The sequence below is a fragment of the Hemitrygon akajei genome, unplaced genomic scaffold, assembly GCF_048418815.1.
Source record: "Hemitrygon akajei unplaced genomic scaffold, sHemAka1.3 Scf000033, whole genome shotgun sequence".
Classification (NCBI taxonomy): domain Eukaryota; kingdom Metazoa; phylum Chordata; class Chondrichthyes; order Myliobatiformes; family Dasyatidae; genus Hemitrygon; species Hemitrygon akajei.
In genome coordinates, this window is record NW_027331919.1 from 2226327 (window position 1) to 2236302 (window position 9976).

Genomic DNA, 9976 nt, shown 5'->3' on the forward strand with positions numbered 1-9976 from the left:
CCACATTGACCACAGCAATTCTGTATGATACTGTTCTAATAATGCATTGCATGTGCCATAATATGCATTTCATTGAGTTATCATCGCCCATGTTAGCATTCAGCACTGAAAGATAGTTGGAGTCTGCCACACTCCCAGATGAGTTGTGCTTCAGTTGCCTCTTCCTAGGTTTACTGTTCTGATCTCTCTGAGAGAATCACGTGTAAAAAGACTGAGGATACTCAGAAAGAAAATAACTCTCCAAATCAGGGAAATAAAATTTGGCCTCTGTTCAATGAACTAAATTGTGTACATTTCATGGAACAGTAATAAAAATAATAATCGATTGAAGTTATGAATCATTATTATGAAGAAGGAAAGAGAAAATAAATTAGTTGTCTTCACAGAAACACAGGAGATTCTGGATGTGCTGGAAATCTTGAGCAACACACATAATATGCAGGAGAACTTAACAGGTCAGACAACAGCTATGAAGTGCCTTGACCTGAAATGTCATCGGCTAATTTCCCATCAGAGATGCTGCCTGATATTTTGAGAATCCCCAGACTGTTTTGTGCGTAACGTTAGAAGTATGCGGACACAGACTGAGAAAATTGCCAATGGGCTTTAAAATGTTGTTTCATCTGTTGTCATTGACTTCATTGCCACAAACCTGGAAGTTGTTTTCCAAAAAGGTATTTTTGGTGCATGGAACAAAGTCAGACACCTGGCAAGTGGGAATCTTGTTTGGGATTTCACTTTAGGTCAAGCTGGTTTACTTTCATGTGTTTAACCTATAGTTAACCACAGATACATCCAGGACCATAAAATCTGTCAGCAGCTATTGCTGTAAACTGTCAGTGATGCATGCTGTATTCAAAATAGTTTCTTTTTTATCTGGAAATATCTTGCATTTTGAACTTATAATATTTACTGTAGTATTTTTGTCCCTTACGCTATCTACTTACGCACAGACCTCTGTGTTCTGCAGTTGCGTGTAATGTTCTAATATAAAGAAGCATCATTGAAAGAATAAAGGTAAAGGTTAAGGGGGAGGATAGGGCTGTATCAATTTACTATGTATATGGTGACTGTGAAATCAACACGTTAAATCTCCAACACGTTGCCAAAGTGGGTCAATAGCCTTTAATGGAGGCATACAGCATTCATTTCCATTCCATTCTTTTTTCTGCATCATTTCTCCAAATCTTCATTCATTTCATTTATTAAAGTCACGAAGAATAAGGGTCCAAGAACAGATCCCTGATGCACTTCACTAGTGACCGACTTCTGTGCAGAATATGACCCGTCTACAACCACTCATTGCCTTCTGTGGGCAAGCCAGTTGTGGATCCACAAAGCAATATCCCCTTGGATCCCATTCCTCCTTAGCTTCTCAGTAAGCCTTGTATGGGGTACCGTATCAAATGTTTTGCTGAAATCCATATACACTACATTTACTGTTCTTCCTTCATCACCTTCTTCTTCCTTTAGTCACATCTCCAGAAAAATTCAATCATTCTCGTAAGGCACGTTCTGTTCTTTACAAAGCCATGCTGACAACTCCTGAACATATTATACCTCTCCAAATGTTCATAAATCCTGCCTCTCAAGATCTTCTCCATCAACTTACCAATTTCTGAGGAAAGACTCACTGGTCTATAATTTCCTGGGCAATCTCCTCTCACTTTCTTGAATAAAGGAACAACATCCGCAACCCTCCAATCCTGCGGACCTTCCCACGTTTCCATTCATGATGCAAATATCATCGCCAGAGCCTCAACAATCTCTTCCCTCGTCTCCCACAGTAGCCTGGGGGTATATTTCGTCCGGTACCGGCGGCTTATGAAGCTCGATGCTTTCCAAAAGCTCCATTACATCCTCTTTCATCATATCTTCATGCACAAGCTTTTCAGTCTGCTGCAAGTCATCACTACAATCACTAAGATACTGAAGTAAAATAATGATTAAGAAGCTCATTTTGTCTTAATAAATATTTATTGTGATCTTATGATCGCATGGTCTATCCACAGCTGCGCAAGAACGGGAGTCGAAAGTAAAGATCGGAAATAGACCGTACCTACTCTGCCTAGTTACGTCCGCCTTCATCGTGACTGTGGCCAGTCTCTCGATCTATGGTGAGTGGAACGGTCTCCGGATGGAGTCAGACCATAAATAAAGAGAGTGGAATATACTGAGATTGTAAAACACAACAGTGAAACCAAGACCCCCATTACCGTAACACCGATGGAAGAAGGCAGCATACATGAGGTTTAGGAAGCAAGGATCAGGTAGGTCTATTGAGGAACATAGGGTAGCAAGAAAAGTGATGAAGAAGGGGCTGTGGACAGAAAGAAGGGAGCAAGAGAAGGCCTCGGTGAGAAGGGTAAAGGAAAACCCCAAGGCATTCTTCAATTATGTGAAGAAGGAAAGGATGACAGGAGTGAAGGTCGGACTGATTAGAGATAATGGTGGGAAGATGTGCCTGGAGACTGTGGAAGTTGGCGTGGTCTTCGATGAATACGTATCTTCGGTATGCACCACTGAGAAGGAACTTGATGACGGTGAGGACAATATGAGGGAGTTTGATTTTCTGGAGCATGTTGATATTAAGGGAAAGGAGATGTTGGAGTTATTAAAATACATTAGGACGGATAAATACCCGGGGCCTGAAGGAATATTCCCCAGGGTGATTAACGAGGGGAGAGAAGAGGTTGCTTAGACTCTGGCTAGGATCGTTATGTCCTCGTTGTCCACGGGAATGGTACGGGAGTATTGGAGGGAGGTGAATGTTGTCTTCTTGTTCAAATAAGGTAGGAGGGATGGTCCAGGTAATTAGAGGCCAGTGGGCCTTACGTCCGTGGTGGGAAAGTTGCTGGAAAATATTCTTAGAGATAGAATCTATGGCCATTTAGAGAATCATGGTCTGAACAGGGACAGTCAGCATGTCTTTGTGAAAGGCAGATCCTGTCTAACAAGCCTGATAGAATTCTCTGAGGAGGTGACCAGGCATATAGATGAGGATTCCGAATTGGCATGCCTGGAGAAAGCAGAGTGTCGTGGTGGAGGGAATATATTCGGTCTGGAGGGCCGTGACTTGTGGTGTTCCACAAGGATCGGTTCTAGTACCTCTGCTTTTCGTGATTCTATTAACGACATGGATGTGGGGGTAGAAGGGTGGGTTGGCAAGTTTGGAGACGACACAAAGGTTGGTGGTCTAGTGGATCGTGTTAAGTATTTTCGAAGATTGTAGAGAGACTTAGACACTATGCAGAAGTCAGCTGAAAAGTGGCAGATGGAGTTCAGCCCGGATAAGTGTGAGGTGGTACATTTTGGAAGGACAAACTCCAAGACAGAGTTCAAAGTAAATGGCAAGATACTTGGTAGTGTGGAAGAGATCCCTGAAAATTGCCTCACAGGTAGATAGGGTAGTTAAGAACGCTTATGGTTGTCAGCTTTCATAAGTCGAAGGATAGAATTTAAGAGTCGCGAGGTAATGATGCAGCTCCATAAAACTATGGTTCGGCCACACTTGGAGTACTGTGTCCAGTTCAGGTCCCCTCACTATAGGAAGGATGTGGAAGCATTGGAAAGGGTACAGAGGAGATTTACCAGAATGCTGCCTGGTTTAGAGAGTAAGCATTATGATCAGAGATTAAGGGAGATAATGCTTTACTCTTTGGAGAAAAGGAGGATGAGAGTAGGTATGCTAAATGTATGCAAGATATGAAGAGGAACAGCTAAATTGGACAGACAGCTCCTCTTCCCCAGGGCACCACTGATCAATACAAGAGGACATGGCTTTAAGGTAAGGGGTGGGATGTTCAAGGGGGATATTAGCGGTAGGGTTTTTACTCAGAGAGTGGTTGGTGCGTGGAATGCACTGCCTGAGTCAGAGGTGGAGGCAGATTCACTAGTGAAATTTAAGAGACTACTAGACAGTTATATGGAGTAGTTTGATTTGGTGGTTTATATGGGAGGCAGAGTTTAAGGGGTCGGCACAACATTGCGAGACGAAGGGCCAGAACTGTGCTGTACTATTCTATGTTCCATAACACGGACATACCACAAACCGTGATAAAACACGGCCTATACCGTAACATAATCAAGACTCATGCTGACACAGACACGCCATTCACCATTACATCAACAATGCTGTTACCGTAGCACGGTCACGACCTTCAACAAGACGCAGATGCACTCCTGACCGCGACACTGACACACCATCGCCGTGATACACACGTGTCTGTAACATCGACAGGCTCCTGACCGTGTTACTGATAAACTGCTCAAGCGACACCGACACACACCTCACAGTGACACCGACACGCTCATTACCGTGACAGTGAGGTACCGTACAGCGTGACACTGAGGTACCGCACACCGTGACGTGATCCGCTCTGCACAGCATCGTGACAAAGACTCACACGTCATTGTAACACCCCTTACCGCGACAGTATCACTCCTCAACATAAAACCGATGTACCGCTCACTGAGGTAATTACCCTCACCTCACCCTGACACCGGTAAACCTCTTAACAGATACCGACACATAAATTCAGAATGACTCAATGACATGGACATAGAACTCTCCGTTACACCGATACACACCTCAGCGTGTCACTCTCACACACACCGTGACATGTCTCTCACCGTGGCACAGACATAACATTCTCTTTGCGACCAGCACACCCCACACCATGACACCGTGACACGTCATTGTGACCCGGTACACCTCTCGCCGGGGCACAGATACTCCTATCACAGTGACACGGACACGTTCCTCACAGCAACTCGGACATGCCCCGCACGATACTGACGCTGACACACATAGTACCAACAAAACCTTCACTGGGACATTGATTTTCCCCGCAAGGTGGCACCGACGCCTCTCACTGTGCCCAAAGGATATGCTTCACTGTGTCACCCTTCACCGTGACACCAACACAACACTCTCTGTGAACGGTTCGGTAGCGTGATGCTGACTCACGTAAAGGCTAAACATCCTTCACCATTTCTCTCAGTGTCACAGATCCGTCACAAGTTCACTGAGATGGAAACGAAGTACAGATCTGTCAACGAAACCAAGGCTCAAATCTGTGAATGGTTGACCAGCAGAAGAGGTGAGGCATCATCCCCCTCTTTCACCCGCTCCTCATCACGGGGCAAGCATGGAGAGAGGAAGCGTCACTCTGTGCTTGACATCGGGAGTGTGTGATGGGCTGCGTGGAGGGAGATTCACTCTGTGTCTGACCCCCGGACTGTGTGATGGGACGTAAGCAGAGAGGTTCATACTGTGTTGAACACGTGAATGTGTGATGGGACCGTGTGGAGGCAGCTCTTCTGTGTCTGACATTTTGCTCTGTGGTGTGTTGAGAAGCTGTAGAGGGAGAATCACTCTTCCTCTGAGAGAACGGGAGAGTTTAAAAAGCGAGCAGATTGAGAGGGCGGATGTCATTTCTTCGGCAGTTTGGATGGGGCCCGACTACGCAGGCGCGTGAAAGTCGGCCTCTGAAGCAGCGAGAGGGTTTAAAAAACGAACAGATTAACGGAGCGGGCAATTGAGTAGTGAGTGACAGAGTAGGAAGGGTTTGGCTCGAGAGGCTTCGGCGAGCAGAGACCGAGGACGAGCTTGCTCCCAATGAGGTAAGGCTTGCTAAGGTACTTTAATCTAATTCGCTTAGAAATAGGTAATGAAGGCAGCAGGTAGGGCAGTCGAGTACTCCGTGTGAAGGACGTGGGAAGTCAGGGCGAGCCAAATTGTCCCTGATGACTACACCTGTAAAAGGTGCATCCAGTTGCAGCTACTGACAACCTGAGTTAGGGATCTGGAGCTGGAGCTGGATCAACTTCGGGTCATTCGTGAAGCAGGGGCAGAAATAGACAGGAGTTTCTGGGGAGATAGTCACCCCTAAGAGTCAAATGACAGGTTGCTGGGCGACCGCAGAACATCCCAGTGGCCGTTCCCATCAACAATAAGTACACTGTTTTGGAAACTGTTGGTGAGGACAACCTGCTAGGGACCAATTGCATTGGTTACGTCTCTGGAACGAAACAAGACCCCGAGCTCAGAAAGGAAGGAGCGAAAAGAGGAGAGCAGTAGAGATAGGGGATTCAATAGTTAGGGGCAGATAAGAGGTTCTGTGGGAGAGATTGAGAATCCCGGATGGTCTGTTGCCTCCCTGGTGCCAGGGACCGTGATGTCTCGGAACGAGTTCTCAGCATTCTCAAGAGGGAGGGTGAGCACTCAGATGCCGTGGACCATGTAGGGATCAATGACGTCGATAGGAAGAAGGAGGAGGTTCTGCACAGAGTGTTTACGGAGTTTGGGGCAAAATTGAATGACGGGACTCCAGGATTTCAGGATTGCTAACAGTGCCACGTGCCAGGGAGGCTAGAAATAGGAAGACAATGCAGCTAAATACGTGGCTAAGGAGTTGGTGCAGGAAGGAGGGCTTCATGTTCTTGGTCAATTGGGTCTTGTTCCAGGGAAGGTGGGGCCTGTTACGATGGGACGGGTTGCTCCTGAACAACAGGGGGACTAAAACCCTTGCGCGAAGGTTTGCGAGCGCTGCTGCGGTGGATTTAAACTAGATTTGCAGGGGGAGCGGAAACAGAGTGATAGAGCAAATAGTGAGGTGGAGGAGGATAAAGGTAATGAGAGAACTGCTCGTGCATGGAGCAAAGCCAGATTTAACATATAAAGAGGCTTTGAGGACAGAGAAGCAGAATGAAGGGTGTAAAGGTAGTAAGGTAGAAGGGCTAAAGTGCGTCTCTTCAATGCCAGAAGTGACAGGAACGAAGGAGATGAACTGAGAGCTTGGATACGTACATGGAATTGCGATGTAGTGGCGATTACAAAGACGGCTGGCACTTGGGCAGGATTGGATTCTCAATATTCCTGGAATTCAGTGGTTTAAAAGGGATAGAGGGGGGAAAGGGGGAGAAGGGGTGGCGTTAATGGTCTGGAATAAAACTACGGCTACAGAAAGGGTGGTTAATGCGGCAGGATCCTCCTTTGAGTCAGAGTGGGTGGATGTCAGGAGCAGGAAGTGAGCAGTTACTCTACTGGGGGTATTCTATCGACATCTTGTAGCGGCAGAGGCATCGAGGACCAGACTGGGTGGCATATTTAGGAAAGGTGTAAAAATAACAGTGTTGTTATCGTGGATAACTTTCACTTCCCTAATATTGATTGGCACCTGATTAGTTCCAATGGTTTAGATGTTGCAGAGTTTGATAAGTGTGTCCAGGACGGATTTCTGTCACAGTATGTTGATAGGCCGGCTAGGGGGGGATGCCATATTGGATCTAGTATTAGGAAACCAATCGTTTCAGGCCACTGATCTTAATGGGTGAGCATACGGGGGACAGTGACCAACACTCCCTGGCCTTTAGCAGTATCATGGGGAATGATAGAATCTGAGAGGACAGGAAATTTCTAATTGGGGAAGGTCAAAAACATAAGGCTCTAAAGCCTGAACTTGCGGGTGGTGATTGGGACGACGTTTTAGCAGGGAAATGTTATATGGATGTGTGTTTGGTGTTTAGGGATCTCTTGCAGGATTTGAGGGATAAATTTCTCCCGGTGACGAAAATAAAGTATGGTAGTGTGAAGGAATCATGGCTGACAAGTGAGATGGAAAATCTAGTCAGGTGGAAGAGGGCAGCATACATGGGGTTTAGGATGCAAGGATCAGATGGGGCTATTGAGGAATATAGGGTAGCAAGAAATGAGCTTAAGAAGGGGCTGAGGAGAGCAAGAAGGGGGCATGAGAAGGCCTTGGCGAGTACGGTAATGGAACGCCCCAAGGCATTCTTCAATTATGTGAAGAACAAAAGGGTGTCAGGTGTGAAGGTCGGGCCGATTAGAGATAAACGTGGGCAGATGTGCCCGGTGGTTGTGGAAGTGAGCAAGGTCCTCACTGAGTACTTCTTTTCGGTATTCACCAATGAGAGGGAACCTGATGACAGTGAGGACAATATGAGCGAGGTTGAAGCTCAGGTGCACTGCTGATATTAAGGGAGAGGAGGTGCTGGAGTTGTTGAAGTACAATAGGACGGATAACTCCGAGGGGCCTGACAGAATAGTCTCCAGGCTGCTCCACGAGGCAAAGGAAGAGATTGCTGAGACTGGCTTTGATCGTTCTGTACTCGTTGTCCACTGGAATGGCACCGGTGGATTGGAGGGAGGCGAATGCTGTCCCCTTGTTCAAAAAAGGTAGTAGGTATAGTCCAGGTAATTATAGGCCTTACGTCTGCGGTGGGAAGGATGTTGGAAAAGATTCTTAGAGATAGAATCTACAGACAATTGGAGAATCATAGTCTGATCAGGGACAGTCAGCATGGCTTTGTGAAGGGCAGATCCTGTCTAGGAAACCTGTAAAGTTCTTTGAGGAGATGACCAGGTATATAGATGAGGGTAGAGCAGTGGATGTGATCTATATGGATTTCAGTAAGGCATTTGATAAGTTTCCACACGATAGACTTATTCAGGAAGTCAGAAGGCATGTGATCCCAGGAGGTTTGGCTTGCCTGCAGAAAGTTGTGTGCCGTGACGGAGGGAGTATTTTCCGATTGGAAGTTGTGACTAGTGTTGTTCCAAGAGAATCGGTTCTGGGACCCCTACTGTTCGTGATTTTTATTAACGACCTGGATGTGGGGGGCAGAAGGGTGGGTTGGCAAGTTTGCAGACGACACAATGGTTGGTGGGGTTGTAAATAGTGTAGAGGATTGTTGAAGATTGCAAAGAGACATTGATAGGATGTAGGAATGTGCTGAGAAGTGGCAGATGGTGCTCAACCCGTAGAAGTGTGAGGTGGTACACTTTGGAAGGACAAACACCATGGCAGAGTACAAAGTAAATGGGAGGATACTTGGTAGTGTGGAGGAACAGAGAGATCTGGGTGTACATGTCCACATATCACTGAAATTTGCCTAACAGGTAGATAGAGTATTTAAGAAAGCTTATGGGGTGCTGGCTTTCATAGTTCAAGGGGTAGTGTTGTTAGAGTCGCGAGGGAATGATGCAACTCTATAAAACGCTGGTTAGGCCACACTTGGAGTACTGTGTCCAATCTGGTCGCCTCACCATAGGAATGATGTGAAAGCATTGGAAAGGGTACAGAGGAGATTTACTAAGATGCTGCCTGGTTTAGAGAGTATCCGTTATCAACAGAGATTACGGCAGCTAGGGCTTTACTGTTTGCAGAAAGAAGGAGGATGAGAGGAGACACGATAGAGGTATACAAGATATTAAGAGGAATAGACAGAGTGGACAGTCAGCGCCTCTTCCCCAGGGCACCACTGCTCAGTACAAGAGGACATGGCTTTAAAGTAAGGGGTGGGAAGTTCAAGGGGGATATTAGAGTAAGGTTTTTTACTCCGAGAGTGGTTGGTGTGTGGAATGCACTGCCTGAGTCAGTGGTGGAGGCAGAAACACTAGTGAAATTTAAGGCAATGCTAGATAGGTATATGGAGGAATTTAAGTTGGGGGATATATGGGAGGCAGGGTTTAAGAGTCGGTACAACATGATGTGCCGAAGGGCCTGTTCTGTGCTGTACTAATCTATGTTCTATATCTGTGTCTATTTGACGTGTGTGCTGATGTATTTTCCTCCTGGAGTGTGTGATGGATGGTCTGGAGGGATATTCACTGGGCCTGATCTTATTAATGTGCGATGGGGCACATGAAGAGAATCCAGTCATACCGACGACGTCACCTGTGAGAAGTGCATCCAGTTGGAGCTCCTCGCACTCGGCGAACACTAGGGGGCGCACATACTCCCGTCTGGAGGACGGTGCACTCCGCTCCACGTTACACAGCCACTTCATTTTCTCTCCAAGCGAGTAACCTCTCAGTTTACACCTGAACTGGAGTAGGTTGTTGTGCAGTCAGAAGTGATTTACTCTATTGGTATATCACAGCATTGTGGGTCGAAGTGTTTGTTCTGTTCGGTGATTTAAATTCACTGCTCTGCAGGAGCTCAGTTGGAGC